Source organism: Lagopus muta, chromosome 1 (assembly GCF_023343835.1).
Source record: "Lagopus muta isolate bLagMut1 chromosome 1, bLagMut1 primary, whole genome shotgun sequence".
NCBI lineage: Eukaryota > Metazoa > Chordata > Aves > Galliformes > Phasianidae > Lagopus > Lagopus muta.
Window position 1 is genome coordinate 81,360,952 of NC_064433.1, and position 15,776 is coordinate 81,376,727.

The window sequence follows — 15,776 nt, forward strand, 5'->3', positions numbered from 1 at the left end:
GGATGGGCCAAGCGCCTGAAGTTAGCTCTGGGTTGGTCAGTGCTGTCTGTGTGCAGCTGTTTTCATTGTGTGACTCAGGAACTGTGTGATATGGTGAAGGACACTGCTGCAAAACCCAGCAATTTGCATGCATGCATTCATGTAATTCTGCTTGTATGCCATTAACATATATAGGCATAAATTGAAACATCCGTGCACATGGAGTACAACCCATTAAAAACAAAACCTGTGCATTCACAAAACTGCCAAGAGTATATTCACCAGCACCCTGGTACTAGCTGTGGATAACCGCCAAACAAACACATGCTTGACTATTATGTCAGTGTTAAAATTGCTCTTCTTCAGTTCCTGCAGCAAGATAAAGTCTCCAAAGCCCGTCATGCTGCGGCATCTTTTTCAAGGCTGCAGTATACGGAGTGTGTATAAAATATTGAATCATTTAGAGCTTTTCATCTTTGCTTTATTTATTTATATATATTTTTTTTTAAAGGAAAGAAAAATAGGATTTACACTTTGTCCACTGACAGAGCAAATGTTTTATGTGCTGGAGCCATGACCGCTGCTCTACAGCATTTTATGCATATATTCTTTTACGTTTCTTTCTTTTTTACAGTCATGCTACTGAAAAGGGTCAAATCAGCCATTTGGAAGGGTAATTTATTATTCGTAGATCAAATTGCACTCTAAGAGTTGTAAGACCAACTTTGGCCCCTTCTCACTAACATTTGTTCTGGAAAGATCCCTCGCTTTCCTTTGGCCCTAGTAGTTTTTGGTGTCTGAAACTATCACTGATGCCAGAGGTGGAGTGGAAAGGAGTATGTTGTTCCGACACGTTGAGAAATGGTCTGACACCCACCACACGTTTATTTTGGATAACAAAGACCTTTTAAGTTAGTGAGGCACTCACAGACAAGCTGGGTCTCTAAAGACTTCTTCACTGGTTCTCAGATTTCCTTCCTTCAGCTTCTTCTCGATGTACCTGTTTTCTGGAGGCTCTGATCATACTCTGTAGTGAATTGGCTGAACATATTGCTTCACAGTCTGTGTGTTGTATCAGCCTGTTTTAGTTGGTAGCAACTCTTCATGTTTCATAGTAGCCCTATAGGGAAATTTCGTTTGAAGAACCTGTGGCTTGAACCACACTCTTGTCCTGCACTGTGCCATGGCCAGCATTGCACAGGAACATCACTTTTCCATATATCAGGAGAAGCTAGAAAGGCTAATTTTTTAGTATGATCAAAAATTTTGGGAACAGATAAGTCACTCCAATCCTCTGAGCTGTTTTATTCCTCACCATTTACAATTATCTGGACTGTCTCTTGAAGTCTGAAGAAGAAGCAGGTTGATCTTGTCTGAGTTTTTGTTTTTACCATTCATTTGAACAGATCAGATAATTCAGAGTCCTTTCATGGGCACCGAGAACTTTTTTATTGTTTCTGTGGTCAGGAACTCTAGACACAAAGCAACAGCCCAAGGTAATAAGAGAAGAGAAAATTTTAATTAAAAAGAAAGAAGGAAGAGAAAAGAATTCTATTTTATTGCAAAAATGGAAGGGCTGAGGAGGCTGTTGCTGTTTGTCAGTGTAGTTAGGACTGTTATTGCCAGCCTGAGAGAAACCTCAAAAGATTTTGAAGTTCAGATAAGGAACCAAAAGTTCTTAAAATTCTCTGAATCTTACGATGATTCTCTTCAGAGAATCATAAAATAATCCTAAAATCTTTGGCCTGTGCTTCTCATATCACATTCAGAGATGTAGCTTAGACACCTGTACAGTTGCTGTCCCTGAAGCAATTCTCCAGTTCCATCAATGTGTGCAAGTTGGCAGCACTCACATGTAAAGAAATGCGTGTCAAGTTTAGAGGCAGATATGTCAACCTATACTTTGCCTTTGCCGTTAGGATGTGTAGAATAAATCTTTTCTAGGTCGCCTTGCCTGCAGGTTGAGTGGGACTAGGCAGATGGAGTGGAGTTCAAGGAAGCATGAGGAAGTTTATCTAATATGTGAAATTCTGCAGGTACCTTGATAATCTCCTTCTTTCCCTGAAGGAAACAAGGGGAAAATCTTTGGGGACATTCATGTTTCAGCTCCACAGAGAAGTGCCCCTACATCTCCTTGGAAAGCTGGGAAGAAAAAGGAAGGAGTTGGAGAACCAGAGGATTGTAACATAAGTCAAATCAAGATCCAGTTGACCAGTCACCTCCTGCTGGTCTTTTCTGAGTTGTCATTCTCCTAGAAGTGCATCCTCTGAGATGATAAAGAGCACCTGAAGTGCATTAGCAAGATCACATCTCTTGGGCCAGGAGCATTCTGTAATTCCTGAATTGTTTTGATGCAAAATGACAAGGAGATTTGGAAAAAAAAAATCCTTCTTACTGGCTTATTTTTCTTCTCCCTTTTCTGTCCTTGTTTTTGAAAGATCTAGGATGACTCAGGTGTAAAATAATGTCCAAACAATGAAAAGAACATTCAGAATGAATGTATGTCCAAATGTTCATCCTCTTGCTTTGAGTATTTATTTTCTTGCTTTTCTTGTCACTTCTCTGTGACCTTTAGCAAACTAGGTGTTTTGGCATTAAACACAGAAGTTTGCTGTAAAATGGAGGGGCAGGGAAGCAATTCTTTTATGCTAACCAACATATTCTGGTCTGAAAATGTATTTCAGCAGGTTTTCACGTAGTGTTTGGGCAGGAAAAATTAAGTATTTCTTGTCTTTTGCACAAGTCAAAGATGAAGAAATTTGAACTTTCCTTTTTATTGGGAATTGCTTTACTTGTGCTATCTTGCTTTGTAACAGCTTTGGAGCACATCATATTTTTTCAAGGTACTGGGTGGGTGACTCCAGGAACTAATACTAAATTTCAGTTGCAAGAAAGTGGAGAGAGGCAGCTGTGCATTTAATGCAGGAGGCCTGGATCCTGATCTCTGCCTTGCCATGCACTGCTTTTGTGACCTTGGGAATGGCGCACAGCATTTTTGTGACTGGATTCCCCATTTGTGAGCTGCAGAAGGCAAAATTACTATGTTAGTGATATTGTAAGGATACATGCTGTCCAGTCTGTCAAACGTTGAATTGTAACGGTGACTGGCACTGTAGGCAGGAATGAGCTGGGCTTCTGAGAAAATGCTGTGGGACAGATTCATTCCTTTCTCCTGCAGGCTCTGCGATCTGTGTTTGCAGTTTCCATCTTCTGTATAACAAATATCAGAGCTTTGTAGCCCTCAGCTGAGGCAGTGATGTCATTATCTTCATTTCACTCTTGGGAAACTGAGTCATGGAAGAGCTGTGTGCAGTGGCAAGGTCTGAAGAAAGACACCGGGAGGAAAAAAAAAAACAACATGAAATGAATGATTTCTGCCTTGTTTTCAAATAGCTAGAATATGCTGATAATAATTCTTCCTGAACTCATCTCAACTGCGTATCAGGGGATAAGCATGTGTGTAGCAAACCCAGCTGTGCATTGCAGTCATTCCGTTCTTGCTAGGGTTTGGAGCGCAAAGTATTCCTCTGCAGTAGATCTGGATAACTGCAGTTTTGGGACAGGGAGCCCTGGTGTGCTGGCCCGCACAAGTTGCTGAGCTTCCCGCTGTGCATTTTTAACTTTGGATCACTGACTGTATCGTTTCCACTAGAGAGGTTTTAAACACTGCTTTTCTTGGGCAATGTCAGACGGTGTTTAATGAAGAATAAAAGAAGCAGGGTGTTTCATACTGCTTTGGGGAAAACAGAAACGTCCCTATAGGAGCACTGAGATGCAGCAGCAGAGGTGGGTGCCAAGCTGGCAGTCCCAGTGCTCAGCTTGTGACTGCACGGCATGGAGGAGTGTAAGTAACAGCCACTGTGTCTTATTGTGGCAGAGGGAGAAGGGTCACCACTCCCCATCGCTTGGCTGTGATGAGCAGGAGAGGGATGTGGCAAGCAGCCGTGCTGTGAATGCAGCATCAGAAAGTGTTCAGGAACTGTTTCTGTCTGCATTTCTTCCTAAAGTCACAATACTGTCCCTTCACTGTTCTTCATCTCTCACTTCCCGGCTGAGCAGACACTGGCATACAGCAAGGCAGCTGGCATGTAATGTGCCTTTCTCCCTTCACTCCTGCTCTTGCTGCCAGTTTTGTCTGTGTGCTGCCTTTCTCGCACACTGAGCATGCGTTCTTTGGGGGTCTTTCTTCCGCTGAATGTCTGTCCCCTGTCTGGCACTGGCAGGACCTGCTCTCTCTTCAGAGCTAAGTGGGTAAGGATGGATTCTCCCTCCACCCCCAGTCTGTGAGTTTCAGTGGTGCTGGTGTTTCGTTGGCCGCATTGAGGCACTTGGAGTGTTCACCTGAAGCTGCTGTTGCTGAGTTGTTAGGCCATAGGTTTTGTTTGTTTGTGCCAATAATGGAAATGTCTTAGTACCTACCAATTACTAAAAAAAAGAGGCAGCGGTAATCTCATTTATCTTTCTCTTTCTGTCTCTCTCTCCATTTTTCTCCCCTCTCCTCTGGGACAGAAGTAAATAAAATGCTTGATAAAATTTAGGCTTTATGTGTGCGAGAGAGATACTTATTGTGGTGAGCTGGGCTGAAGAAATGAGATTTGCATAGATATGGATGGATAAAAAGAATAAGAGATTGGGAAAATAAATGCCTGAATACTGAATAACTGAAAATATATGGATCCAAGTGTATGCTTGGAAAAATGCTATGGACTTCAGCAAAGCTGTACTCTCTTGAACTAGCTCTGTGCTCAGCCCCTAATTTTCCATATTACTACATTACCCTTTTTGGCTGTTTGCTCCTTAAGTGTCTCATTTGTGGATATTCTTTCTCATTAGGATATGAGAGGGGAGAGTCAGTGTTTACTGTCTTGTAGGTGCTTCTCTACCACAGAGATTTAGCTGTGCTTAGTGTGGTTGATGACAGGGTCGTACTCCAGTAGAGGCCTTGGACAAAGAAAGTGCCCGTTGCCAATGAGAGTCAGAACTTGATGAAGCCCTGGGACATAGCCATGCATTATAAACAGACAAATGGTACAAAAGGCCAGGAGTCCTCAACTTGTCTATTTGTCAGGACAGAGACATAGGCTTCGATCAAAGATTGAACTAAGCTAGATGATTTCCTCTTCATACCAGTATTGGGATTTTTGAGACATGCCTAGGGCCATTATGGCAGATTTTGCTAGAAGATGTAAAGATCCTGGGAACGGGTTTTCTTCAGGATATTTCACTTCTTTCATGTTGCAGTGGTGACACTTAAGCTAGGGCATCTGAAAATTGAGGTCTGACTCAGATCTAGATTCAGAAGACCAGCTGTCATGATGGTCAACAGATACATCAGAGAAAAGGAGAAAAGTGGCACATTTGGAGAATCCGATCCTCATGCTAAGTTTCATTTCTAGTCATGAGAATTAGGAGTCTTCAGTTTACTTTCTGAAACTTTAATATGTCTTTAGAAATGTTGCTGTCGTTCATTGTCATAATTCTGGATGTTGCGATATGTCTCCGTCCTGCCCCGTCTGCAATACTGTGAGAGTCTTCCTTTCAATTATTTCCTTCAGCTTTGAGTCCCACAGTCTAATAATATAATGTGTGGAAGGGGGGGAAAAAAAGGAAGAAAGGTATTCCAGCACTTTTGAATTCAGCTTTTCATTTCGTTGAATGCCTTCTTAGTCCTTGTTTCCCAAGCTTGGACAAAATCTAAGCTGATGAAGAAAGGTAGCTACTTACTTTTCATGTGCTTAGGTCCTTTGGAGAGTCTATGGAAAGCATATCTGTGATCTCTCCAGGCCAGCCCCAAACCTGAAAATTGAACACATTGGGACCTTTCTTCCACATGACCATTTTGTGGCTACATTTCTGGTCCCCATACGCGGATAGAAAGCAGGTTTGCTTTGTCGCAATCCATTTCTGGGCAGCCCCGTGTGCAGTCTTTCCACATGATGAACGGGCTAATTAATTTACAGGACAGAGAGAGAAAAGAAAAATAAAGGAGGGTGAGGAGGGGGACTGGATCAATTGACAAATTGAAATGTCATTTCCCAGCCTGCAGCTGGATTCTGCTGTCTTCTCTCCCCCCTTCTTTTTTTTTCTGTTTTAGCCTTTTGTGTTTTGATTTGGTTATAAAAGCCAGGACATAATTGAAACTGGCATCAGAATCAAACAGTGTGACCTTGTCGTGTTTCTTGCAGTCCGGCACCGCAGCCCACTGGGAATGAGGGAAATAAAAGAGGATGAGGAGGGGCAAGGGAGCCCGCCAGCATGGGGACTCCCTTGGCAGTGAGACTGCTCGCCTGCGTGTTTTTGAAGAGCTTCTCTTCTTTGCCTCTCATCCTGCCTCCTATTTATTTAGCTTTTATCCAAAGCAGCTGAAGTGTTTTGGCAGGCAAGGAGAACGTGATGTAGGAGAAGGAGCAGGCCTGGAAGGTGACAGTGGAGCACGATTGCCCCTTTTTCGTAGGAGCTCTCACATAAATTTGCTATGGGAACTACGTGATGTGGGCTAGCAGTTTAGGAAAGTGATGCCAGCCTGAAGGAACTGGGAAAACAAGGGCCTTAATGTCTTCCCCCTCCTTGGCCTGACGAGCTAAAAGGAGCAATTTTATTTCCAGGACACGTGGCTCCAACTGTGCTCCCCACTTCCGTGTTGCAGCAGCACCCCTTCAGGGTGATTCAGCCAAGAAAACTCATCTCTCCTCTGAACTGGGCAATTGCAGGAGTTAGATCTGCTCAGAAGAAAGATTGGTGTAGAAAGACCAGCTGTCTGGGGCTAATCTGCAGAAAAGTAGACCTTGGACCTAGCAGCACCCAGCTCTTGGCTGTACCCTCCACAAGCTTTTGGGGACAGGGCTGTGGCATAGCTTTCCCTTTGACCCTCTTCTATATCAGGGAGTCTAGCAGGTAGGAGGGCATGGTGTACAATCAGGAGTCTCTGACTGTTGGAGGGGAAGCACCGCAGGACTGCAACTGCATAAACCAGCAAGGAATAAATCTCCACTAAATCTGTCCCATCTCTGCTGCTGTAGTTTTTACAGACCAGAGCAGGAATTAAGAATGAAAGAAGTGATGAAAAGAGGAAGCACAAGGAGAAGAGTTGGAGGGGAAGTTGGTGAGAGCAGAGTGGGTTTTCCATGCTGCAGTATTTGTTTTGGAGAGAAGGGCTGTAAATCTGTTACCCTGTCATGAATCCCTAGGCGCTCAGCCCCTAGAAGCTGGTTGGCAATCCTGGCTCATTTACCTGGCCAGCTTTCACAGGCTCAGCAGTTCTTCAGCTGCAACCTGTTCTCTGCCTTCCACTGCTGCAGGACCTGAGGGGAGAAGCCAGCAAGCTTATTTACAGGCTATTAGAAAGCTGGGTTTGAGCAGGAGGTAGTGGGTGCAATTGGTGTAGCCTGTATGTCCCTGTGGCCCTTATCCGCTCTGCTTATATGCTGCACACTCGTTACTTCACTGTAGGTTTACAGAGAAACTGCCATAATAAAAATAAAAATATGTATTTATGTATCAGCCTGCATTTCTTTGTTCTGATATAAATGAAGTATAGAGGAAGTGAGCAAATGGAGCTCCCGCAGGAGAATAGATGAAGAAGCTTGAGTCAGCAGAAGCAGAGCAGGAGGACCGCGATGGTTTATGCAGGCCTTGATGCTGCCTCATGGAAGACAGTGATTTGTGAGGTGGTGGAAATGAATAATACCATTTAATTCAATCGCTTCTTTGCAGACTTAAGCCAAATTCCAATGTGATTTTGGGATACTTTTGGTTACTGATGTGTTTTCTTTTGAGAATAATTCAAAAGATTTTGTTCACTCTCAGCTATAGAAAACTTGCACGAACTTTTATACAGATCAGAATTGGGCCCTTCAGGGAACAGAAGACATATTTAAACTATTATATATCTTTCAGAGTTTATACTGATTTGTCATGGTTTGGTTTGTTGGTTTTTTGTTTTTTGCTCTTTTTTTTTTTTGCAGTTTGCATTGATTCTTCAGTGTACCTGTTGTTAAATTTTTGCTCACTATCAGATCCTCAGGTGCTGGCATCTTTCTGCAGACCTGAGCTGTACACCAAGGGCTCTAGTTGGTAAACACTTAACAGCTCTATTTCAAACCACAGAATACTCTCCTTCCACGAATATCAACACAATTAGTGAGATTACAGCCTTTACAAAATGCTACTCGCTTCTCCCCCTGAGTGAAGTGTTTGCTGGTAAATAATGCAAACTGTATTTTTATGAATGTTAGATCAAACTTGCCAGTGAATGTGCTGTGGTTTCACTCAATGCCCTTTCATCCTCTCCCTGCGTTTGTTTGAACAATTTCATTTTATTGCAATTAAAAAAAAAAAAGAAAGAAAATGAATTTTGGTATCATGAAAATATTAATTGAAATTGAATGTTAGAAATTCCGCCAAGGATGTTCAGGTTAGGAGGATTTGTGCATTACTCTGGCCCTAGCAGTTGTCAGAGAGAATCAGTCTTGAAGTCCCTTGAGCCTTGATTTGACCTACCAGTGGGCAGCAGCAGATTTTTAGCAAACAGGTAAGGGAACCACCATAGCTGGCAGTTAATATAACATATTTATCAATAATAATGATTAGTTTCGTCCCTAAGCTATGAGGCAATATAGTCTTTCTAATCAGGATTCGTGCTTTGTATTTGGGTAAATTCTTGTAATTCTTTGTTTCATTTTGCTGATCTGTTGGCTTTAATATAATGTGGCAATGAGTTCCCCTGCCTAAGTTCAGTGTTCTGTTAAAACTAAATTTCTCTAGTAAATTTGTAATCACCACCTTTCAGGTTCATTAACTGCTCATTTTTCTTGCATTATAAAAAAAATAAGTAGCTCTTCACCTTCTTTCTTTGTATTACTCAGTATTTTATAGACTGTTATCACAACTTCACTTATTTGTCTTCTTTTTGATATGAACTTCCCCCCCCTTCATTTTTGCTTCATATATGCATTTTTCTGCTCCTGTTATCATTCTTACCACCTTTCTAAAAAAGAAGCTAAAACAATACATTGTAACTTATCTGGCCACTAGTCAAACCATCTGGAATTCCAGCCTTCACCTTTGAGGGGGAAAAACGGGGGAAAATCCATCAAATAAATTGGAAAAACGAATACATTTATTGAACTCACCATCTGGTAGTACACATTCCACCAGCAGACAAGAAGAACAAAAAACCCAAGCTAAATTCAACAAATCAATTATTCATTGTGAATTATTCACTAGCTTCTATTCCAAACACTGCCAAGATGTGTTTGTTTATTTTTATTTGGAGTTTAAAAAAATCCATGGCAACATTGCTGTTTGTCTTAGCTTTCATGTACAAAGTGCAAACCTGTGCTTCTTTACTGAATGCCTTTATTTAACCAAAGAAAAGCAACAGAGCGCAGAAGAATAAAAGCAAACTTCTCAGAAGAGAAAATACTGTGTATCTAGAAAAGTACCGTTTCACCGTGTCTCACAGAATGATAGATATTCCTGGTGACCAGGCCATTCTAGAAATATAAATGCAAAAGCCTCTGAAAGTGAAATTTAATCTGTTGTATCAGTTCTGTCTGTCGCAATGGTCAGATCACTTTGGGCTTGCCTGTGCTGGTCTCTCTTTAGAGCTGCCAGCTGTATCATGGGACTTCAGCAGGGACCTGGATGTGATCTGAGGCAAGGACAATTTATGATCTGCTGCCTGCTTTGTAAGCTTTCTAAGAGTTCTGCTGCTGGAGGGAGCTGGGGAGGGTGGTTGCATGAGGGAAGTCAGCAGAAGTGGCCGCCGTGTGTTCCGCAGTCTACAGCCTGCTCTATAGAAAGGCTCAGTAAAAGAGGCATTCCCTTTTCTTTCCACTTCTGTGTTGTTGGGTTTTTTTTTGTTTGTTTTTTGTTTTTTGTTTTTTCTCCAGACTCAGTTACACATAGCAACTAATTACCTTCTAATTGAATATTGACTGAGGGGCAGTCAGATAAGTTGTTTGTATTAGGAAAGCAAAGGAAATAAAAGTGCACTATGAATTATACTTTATATTGATTGTAGTCTTCTCCGATACAAGGTGCTAAGTGCAGGGCCTTAGAATGAAAACCTTTGGGGAGAGCATTTTTCCTCACGTTTGCACAGTGCCTTGCACACAACCTGGCTCCCTTTTCCACTGCTCTGGTCAGACACCAACATTAACACTGGTGTTCAAACATCCATGTGCAGGTGCTGATCTTGACAACCAAACACAAGATTCACAGTGCCTCATATTAGATGCTCAGTTCTGACTTAATGGGTGTGTTGCCCCAGAAAGCCCTGATGCCTTCACGTGGGAATGAAATCACATTATTTGCTGATGTACTTCTTCCAGAGAGTTACTTTTGGATGCAGTTTTTATGCCCCGATCGGTGCCTAACTGGTCATCAATTTAATATTTGCAATTAAATCCAAGTACAAAACGTTCTGCCAGTAAGCTGTGGACAAAAATGCTGCTGTCCCCGATTGCACCTAGAGAGGAAGTAAGAATTCTTCTTGATAAAGCTATACTCTCCATTACGTGCTTTCTACCTTTTAAAAACTGTGGCCCAGATTCTAGGAGCAAGGGTTAGAATATTCAAAACAGTGGCATTTTCTATCTGCTGATGTCCTCAACTTCCATGTTGCTGTTCTGAGCACTTTACTGTGCTAGAGCTCTCTACTGCTTCTTTTGACACTGATGCAAGGATATATTCAAAAAGAAGGACACTGAGATTGAAAATGAAAACACACAAGATTAAAAGTATAAAAAAAAACAGAAAAAGCGAAACAAAACAAAAAGCCCAACAAAAGAGAGAAAGATTAGAGACTTTTTTTCCTTAGGAAAAAACTTCATTTTAATCGTTTGATTTTCCTGGCTTCCACTCAAACATCACTTCTGTTCAGCTCTTTCTGTTCTTGCTGCGTTGTTTTTTTTTTTATCCCTTCCCTGATTTGCCCATCCCCATTTCCTTGCCACAGATCTGCCTGAGCAGGGCTGCAAATGAGGACTGTGTAATGTCACGGCTTATGTCATGAGCTGGAGATGTTTGTGCATCTGCAGGAAGGGGAGAAGCTAAGTAGGTTCATCTGCAGCAGGTATATTTGTGTCCTCAACTATGCAGAATCTGAAAGGGCAGAAGCTGAAACAGCAGAGGATGTGGGACTGCTCTGTTGTGGTTTGGGAGTGCCCGTGTTCTCATGGGGAATGTCTGCAGAAGTTAAGAGCTTCCAAGAGTGTGTAGACACTTTAGATCTTTCTGGACTTTGTACGGGCCAAAGCTATATGAATGGAGAGGGCACAGGGAATTTTGGGACTTGATAACAGGAAGTTCATAAGAAGCAGACTCCGGTTTGTTTGGGATTTCGTTGAGGAGGCTTAAAATTAATGCTAACAATGCATAAGACTGCCAGTATTTTTCAGCAACATTTTTCTTTAAGGTACAGGGGAGTTTTGTTGGCATTTACAAGTGATTTATTCTGACAGTTTTTGTATGTTCAACAATAAATTAAGTGAAAATAGGCTAATAACACATATTCACTGATGCCTTAGCAGCTCAGAAATGGATTGGAATTTCCTCTCTGACCTCACTCTCCTTCTTAAGTATACAGACAATCATGTGTAAGCCAGACAAAGGCAGGATTCTCAAACAGAAAGGATAGGTAGGTTGGGAGCGCAGAGGACTGAAGCAAATGCCTCTCTAATTACTGATGTGTGGTGACAGAGGACTAAGGAGATCATTGGAGGCTGCAGTATTAGTGACAGTGCAGTTTTCTCCCAGCTAATAACATGTACTATGAGAAATCACTCTTTCCAGGCTTTGAATCTTTCTGGAAGTTTGAAATCCGTGGCAGTTGAATGTTTCCCAAAAGTCCTTGCAGCATCTTGCACATCTCGAGGATCTCACAACACGTCAAAGACCCCTCTTCCTTGCCAAGCTGCTGTGCCACCCAAAATACAAATGCTCTGTCTGAGAGCAGTGCTCCTTGAACTCTGGCAGACCGTGCCCATTGCCTTGTAGAACAGATCCTGTTTTCTGCCTTTTTTTCTTTCTTTTTTCTTGTCTGATGTTGTAGAGCTTGCAGGCCTGCTTATGGATATGTTAGGACCAAAAAGACTGAAATTCTGGAGGGATGCGTGCAAGGTAACAGCGCTTTGGAGAGGATACTGAATGGTGTGTATATAGGCCAAGGATTGAGAAACCCTGTGGAAGAGCAGGCTGTGTATTGTGAGCTTAAGAAGTTTTTGATCAGCTGATAATTCCTGTCCTTTCCATTTCCTATTTCTCCTCCCTTCCAGTAGCCAGGGCATTTGGTAAAACCTCATGGCTGATCTCCCATGCATTGAGAGTCTGTGCTATTGCAAGAAAATAGCTGTCACAGATAGGTGATGGGAGGTTACAGAAGGTTGTCCATGGTGATTCAAGGGTGAAACCCAGACTCCAGCTCTTCCCCTTGTTCTCTGCCCAGTGCCTAGACATGTGGTCATTTGGCACTCAGTTTTCTGTCAGCTCAGCCCAAACCATACAGAGGCTGGAGACCTGATGCCAGTAGCATGCCTGTAGTAGTGGGGAAAGAGTGAGCTGAACAGGTGGAAGAATCGGGCAGCAGACAGCGTATCAAACCAACATGCTATAAAAACGCTCCGCTGAAGCACGGTGACACTGCAGGGGCTGCTTTTCCATCAGAAATGGACTGGAGCATCCCCAGTGCAGTGGTTGATGTACTCACCTGTCCAATTCCTGCTGAGGCAGTGCAGATGGGAGCGTAATTCTCAATGTTTGTGGGGCTGGAAGCAATCTGTCTGTCACCACCTCTTTTCCTCCCCTCTTCAGCTACTTTCACTCTCCCACTTGCCATGTCCTGTTTTCTTGTAAACAAAGTGGTGGCTGATTTTTTGGACCTAGAATGATAACAGGTCACTCTCTCTCTCTGTAGTTCTTCACCATCTATTGCAGCTGCCTGGAGCTGGAGTGTTGAGGGCATTTGCCTTGACTTTATTCAATAAGTGATTGTTTGCTTACTTATAAAGCTCTTTTCTATTTGCCCTTCCCTTCCCTTTATTTGTAAAGTTATTTTCTATTTGTCTTCCCCTCCCTTCCCCTCCCCTCCCCTCTCCTCTCTTTTTCCAGTCAGCAGCAAGGGTGAGGGGTTTGCTATTGGATCTGCTTTGACTGTGCTAGATCCCATGCATGTTTTCCCACTTTGCTGAGGCTATCTCTTGTAGACAAAGGGAGTAATGAAGAAACTAATGGCCCTCACTCCCCCTGAAAGAGGAATCAGTTTATGAAAAGAGAATAGAGAAGAACTAGACCACTTGCAACATGTTCAAAACCTCTTTTTCCCCCAGGCTTGTCCTGAAGCCTCCCTACTGGGAAATTCAGGCAGCTGTTCAGCTTGCTGACTGGGTGGGAGTTTAAAGGCAATCTTTGTGTGCACAATTGCATAAAGTAATTGTGTGTGCATTAACATTTTACCTGGATTTAGGCATGTGCAAATGACTTGCTGAATTACTTTGGAGCTGGAGTCGCAGTAAGAGATTTGGGGAAACTCCTCCTCTTTGCTGTGACAAGCAGCATCTGGTCCAATGTAAAGTACAACTTTCAGTGCAAATATGTAGATGTGTTTGAGCTTATTCTTTGTTCTCTGCCATTACCAGGACGTGGGTTGGCAAGCTAAAAATGGCTTTCCGCCAACATTTAATGGGAGCATCTCCCAACTGTGAATGTGTGTGCAGAAAGTAAATGCAAAAGAGAGAGGGTTGTGGTGGTCAGAGCAACCACTATTTAACTGGGGAAAATTCTTGTGTAATATGGATTCTGTAACTTTCCCAACTCTGGTTATGATACATTTTAAAATCCATACTGCTGTGAAGGAGAAATTATAGCCAATTAAACAAGAGTACCAAACAGAGTCTGTCCCCAAATTTTCCCTTTTTTGTATTTGTTGAACTGCACAATTATTTTAAATTGAGTGTTGCATATTCATAAACTGCATTTCCAACCACCCAGTCTTCTGTTTTATGGATCTAGTTGGAATATTAGCATATATTTCAGTAGCTCATTTCATTTCATTGATCCCAAAGTTCTTTACAGAAGACACGTACGATGCTCATACTGACAGCAAAGAGCAGCCACCTCTGCGATGGAATATAACAGGTGTTTAACAGAGCTCAGATTCCTCCCACTGCATCAGCTAAACCAACGTACAGCTTCTGCTTTTTCCAGCAGGAATGTCTAGAGGGATTGCTGTACAAACAGAACACAGCAGAAGGATTATAGCACAACCACAATGCTAGCAAATTTCTTTGCTTAGATAGGTATTAAGACCTGTCTTTGAGAATGACCTTAGACCCCAAGGGTTATTCTAGGTGGACTGATTGTGCAGGTGTGACCTGAGGTGTGGATTTCAGCTGCAGTTGCAGCGGAGAATTGGGTTCACACACATACTCTTACGAAAACTACTTCAGGTGTTCAAGTGAATGAGGCCATTTTCGAGTGAGGGTGTATTATACAAGGGAGTTAATGGGTGCAGCTATGTGTTTGTAAAATCACACCGTACCGGCAAATGGTGTAACTTTCCTGTGCAGGCAGAATCAAAGACCCGCTCCGTGAAATGAATGTTATCAAATGCCTGCTGCTTTTTCAAATACAGAATAGGGGTTGGTTGCTCAGGGGAAATTTTAGGACAGCACCCAGCACATCCCTCTCTGAAATGCCTGCTTGGACTTTGTGGTGGCACCAGTGCATTTCTGAGTCACTAGCAGCATTGTTTGCAATTTCAGGGATCTCCCATCCAAATAGTGACAGTTCGTTTCTCAGCTCTGCTTAGCTTGTCAGATCTGTGGCAGGGTGTCATGGTTGTTCAGTCAGTTACTGAATGGAGGGAAAGAGAGACATCTTTAATTTCTATAGCCTTTCATTCTGATGACATTTATCAAATTTCCTCTGTCTGACAAGTTCAACCTAGATGTGCTCCTCTGCCTTCCTGCAAGTGCCCTGGTGATGGGAAGGGAAGATGGAAAGAAGGGAAGATGGGAAGGAACCAGTGGACAGCAGTTACTTGTAAGAGGGTTGGATAAAGGAAGAGAAGGTGAGATGTACTAAAAGTAAAGAAGCTCGAAAGCAGGTGACTACAGAAGGACAAAAAGAATAGACAAAAGGAGAGGCAGAAAAAGTAACTAGTTGAGTTTGTATGAAAGGCTTTTTAAGCCCCCACACTGCAGTCTACACTCTTTAAACTACTTGAAAAACCAAATGATACTTTTACTGTGCATCTGCTAATGTCCTCATCACATAGTTAATTCTGTACTGCCCAGTTCCTAGCCCTCTCCTGCATTTCCCCTATATCTTTTTTCTTTTTTTCTTTTTCTTTTTTCTTTTTGGCTTCAATTAATGTCTTTCTTATATTCCTTCAGAAGGTTTTTTAATCCCTTATTTCTCCAGGCCTGGATCTAGAAGTGTCACAAGAGGTTTCTTTCATTTCTAGACAGAGGGACAACCTTAGTAGGTCATGCCCACCTACCCTCTTTCCGGGGCTAGACCAGAGGATGTTCCAGGAGGAGAAAGGCAATGAGGGATCTATACTGAATTTGGAGATCCTTCTGCATCTTTTCCCCCATCTTACACTTATTGATCTTGGTGCTAGCAGGACTGAGAGCAGTCACTGCCTCCTGTAGCCACCTTGATTAACCAACTGTCCTAAATGGGTCATTTAGAGGAGGCCACTGGGCCCATCACTAACACTCAGCTCTGCCATTGGCACTGGGCTCACAAGCTTGTCATATGCTTCTTGGTGCATCAGAAGGTAGACTTCGTGG

General features: G+C 42.5%; 1 protein-coding gene and 1 long non-coding RNA gene across 3 annotated transcripts in view; one reads left to right on the top strand and one right to left on the bottom strand.

Moving 5' to 3' along the window:
- LOC125689536 (limbic system associated membrane protein) overlaps nt 1–15,776 on the top strand; it is a 957,706-nt gene that overhangs the window by 144,137 nt on the left and 797,793 nt on the right. The gene's annotated exons all lie outside the window — the stretch shown is intronic.
- On the bottom strand, nt 523–9,146 carry LOC125689545 (uncharacterized). 2 transcript variants are annotated; one of them, XR_007375332.1, is made up of 4 exons: nt 9,111–9,130; nt 7,211–7,280; nt 5,704–5,924; nt 523–3,301 (listed from the first exon to the last, which is right to left on the bottom strand). It is a non-coding gene; the product is annotated as an uncharacterized LOC125689545 (long non-coding RNA). The 2 variants fall into 2 exon arrangements; XR_007375335.1 differs by lacking the exon at nt 7,211–7,280 and having other exon boundaries at nt 9,111–9,146.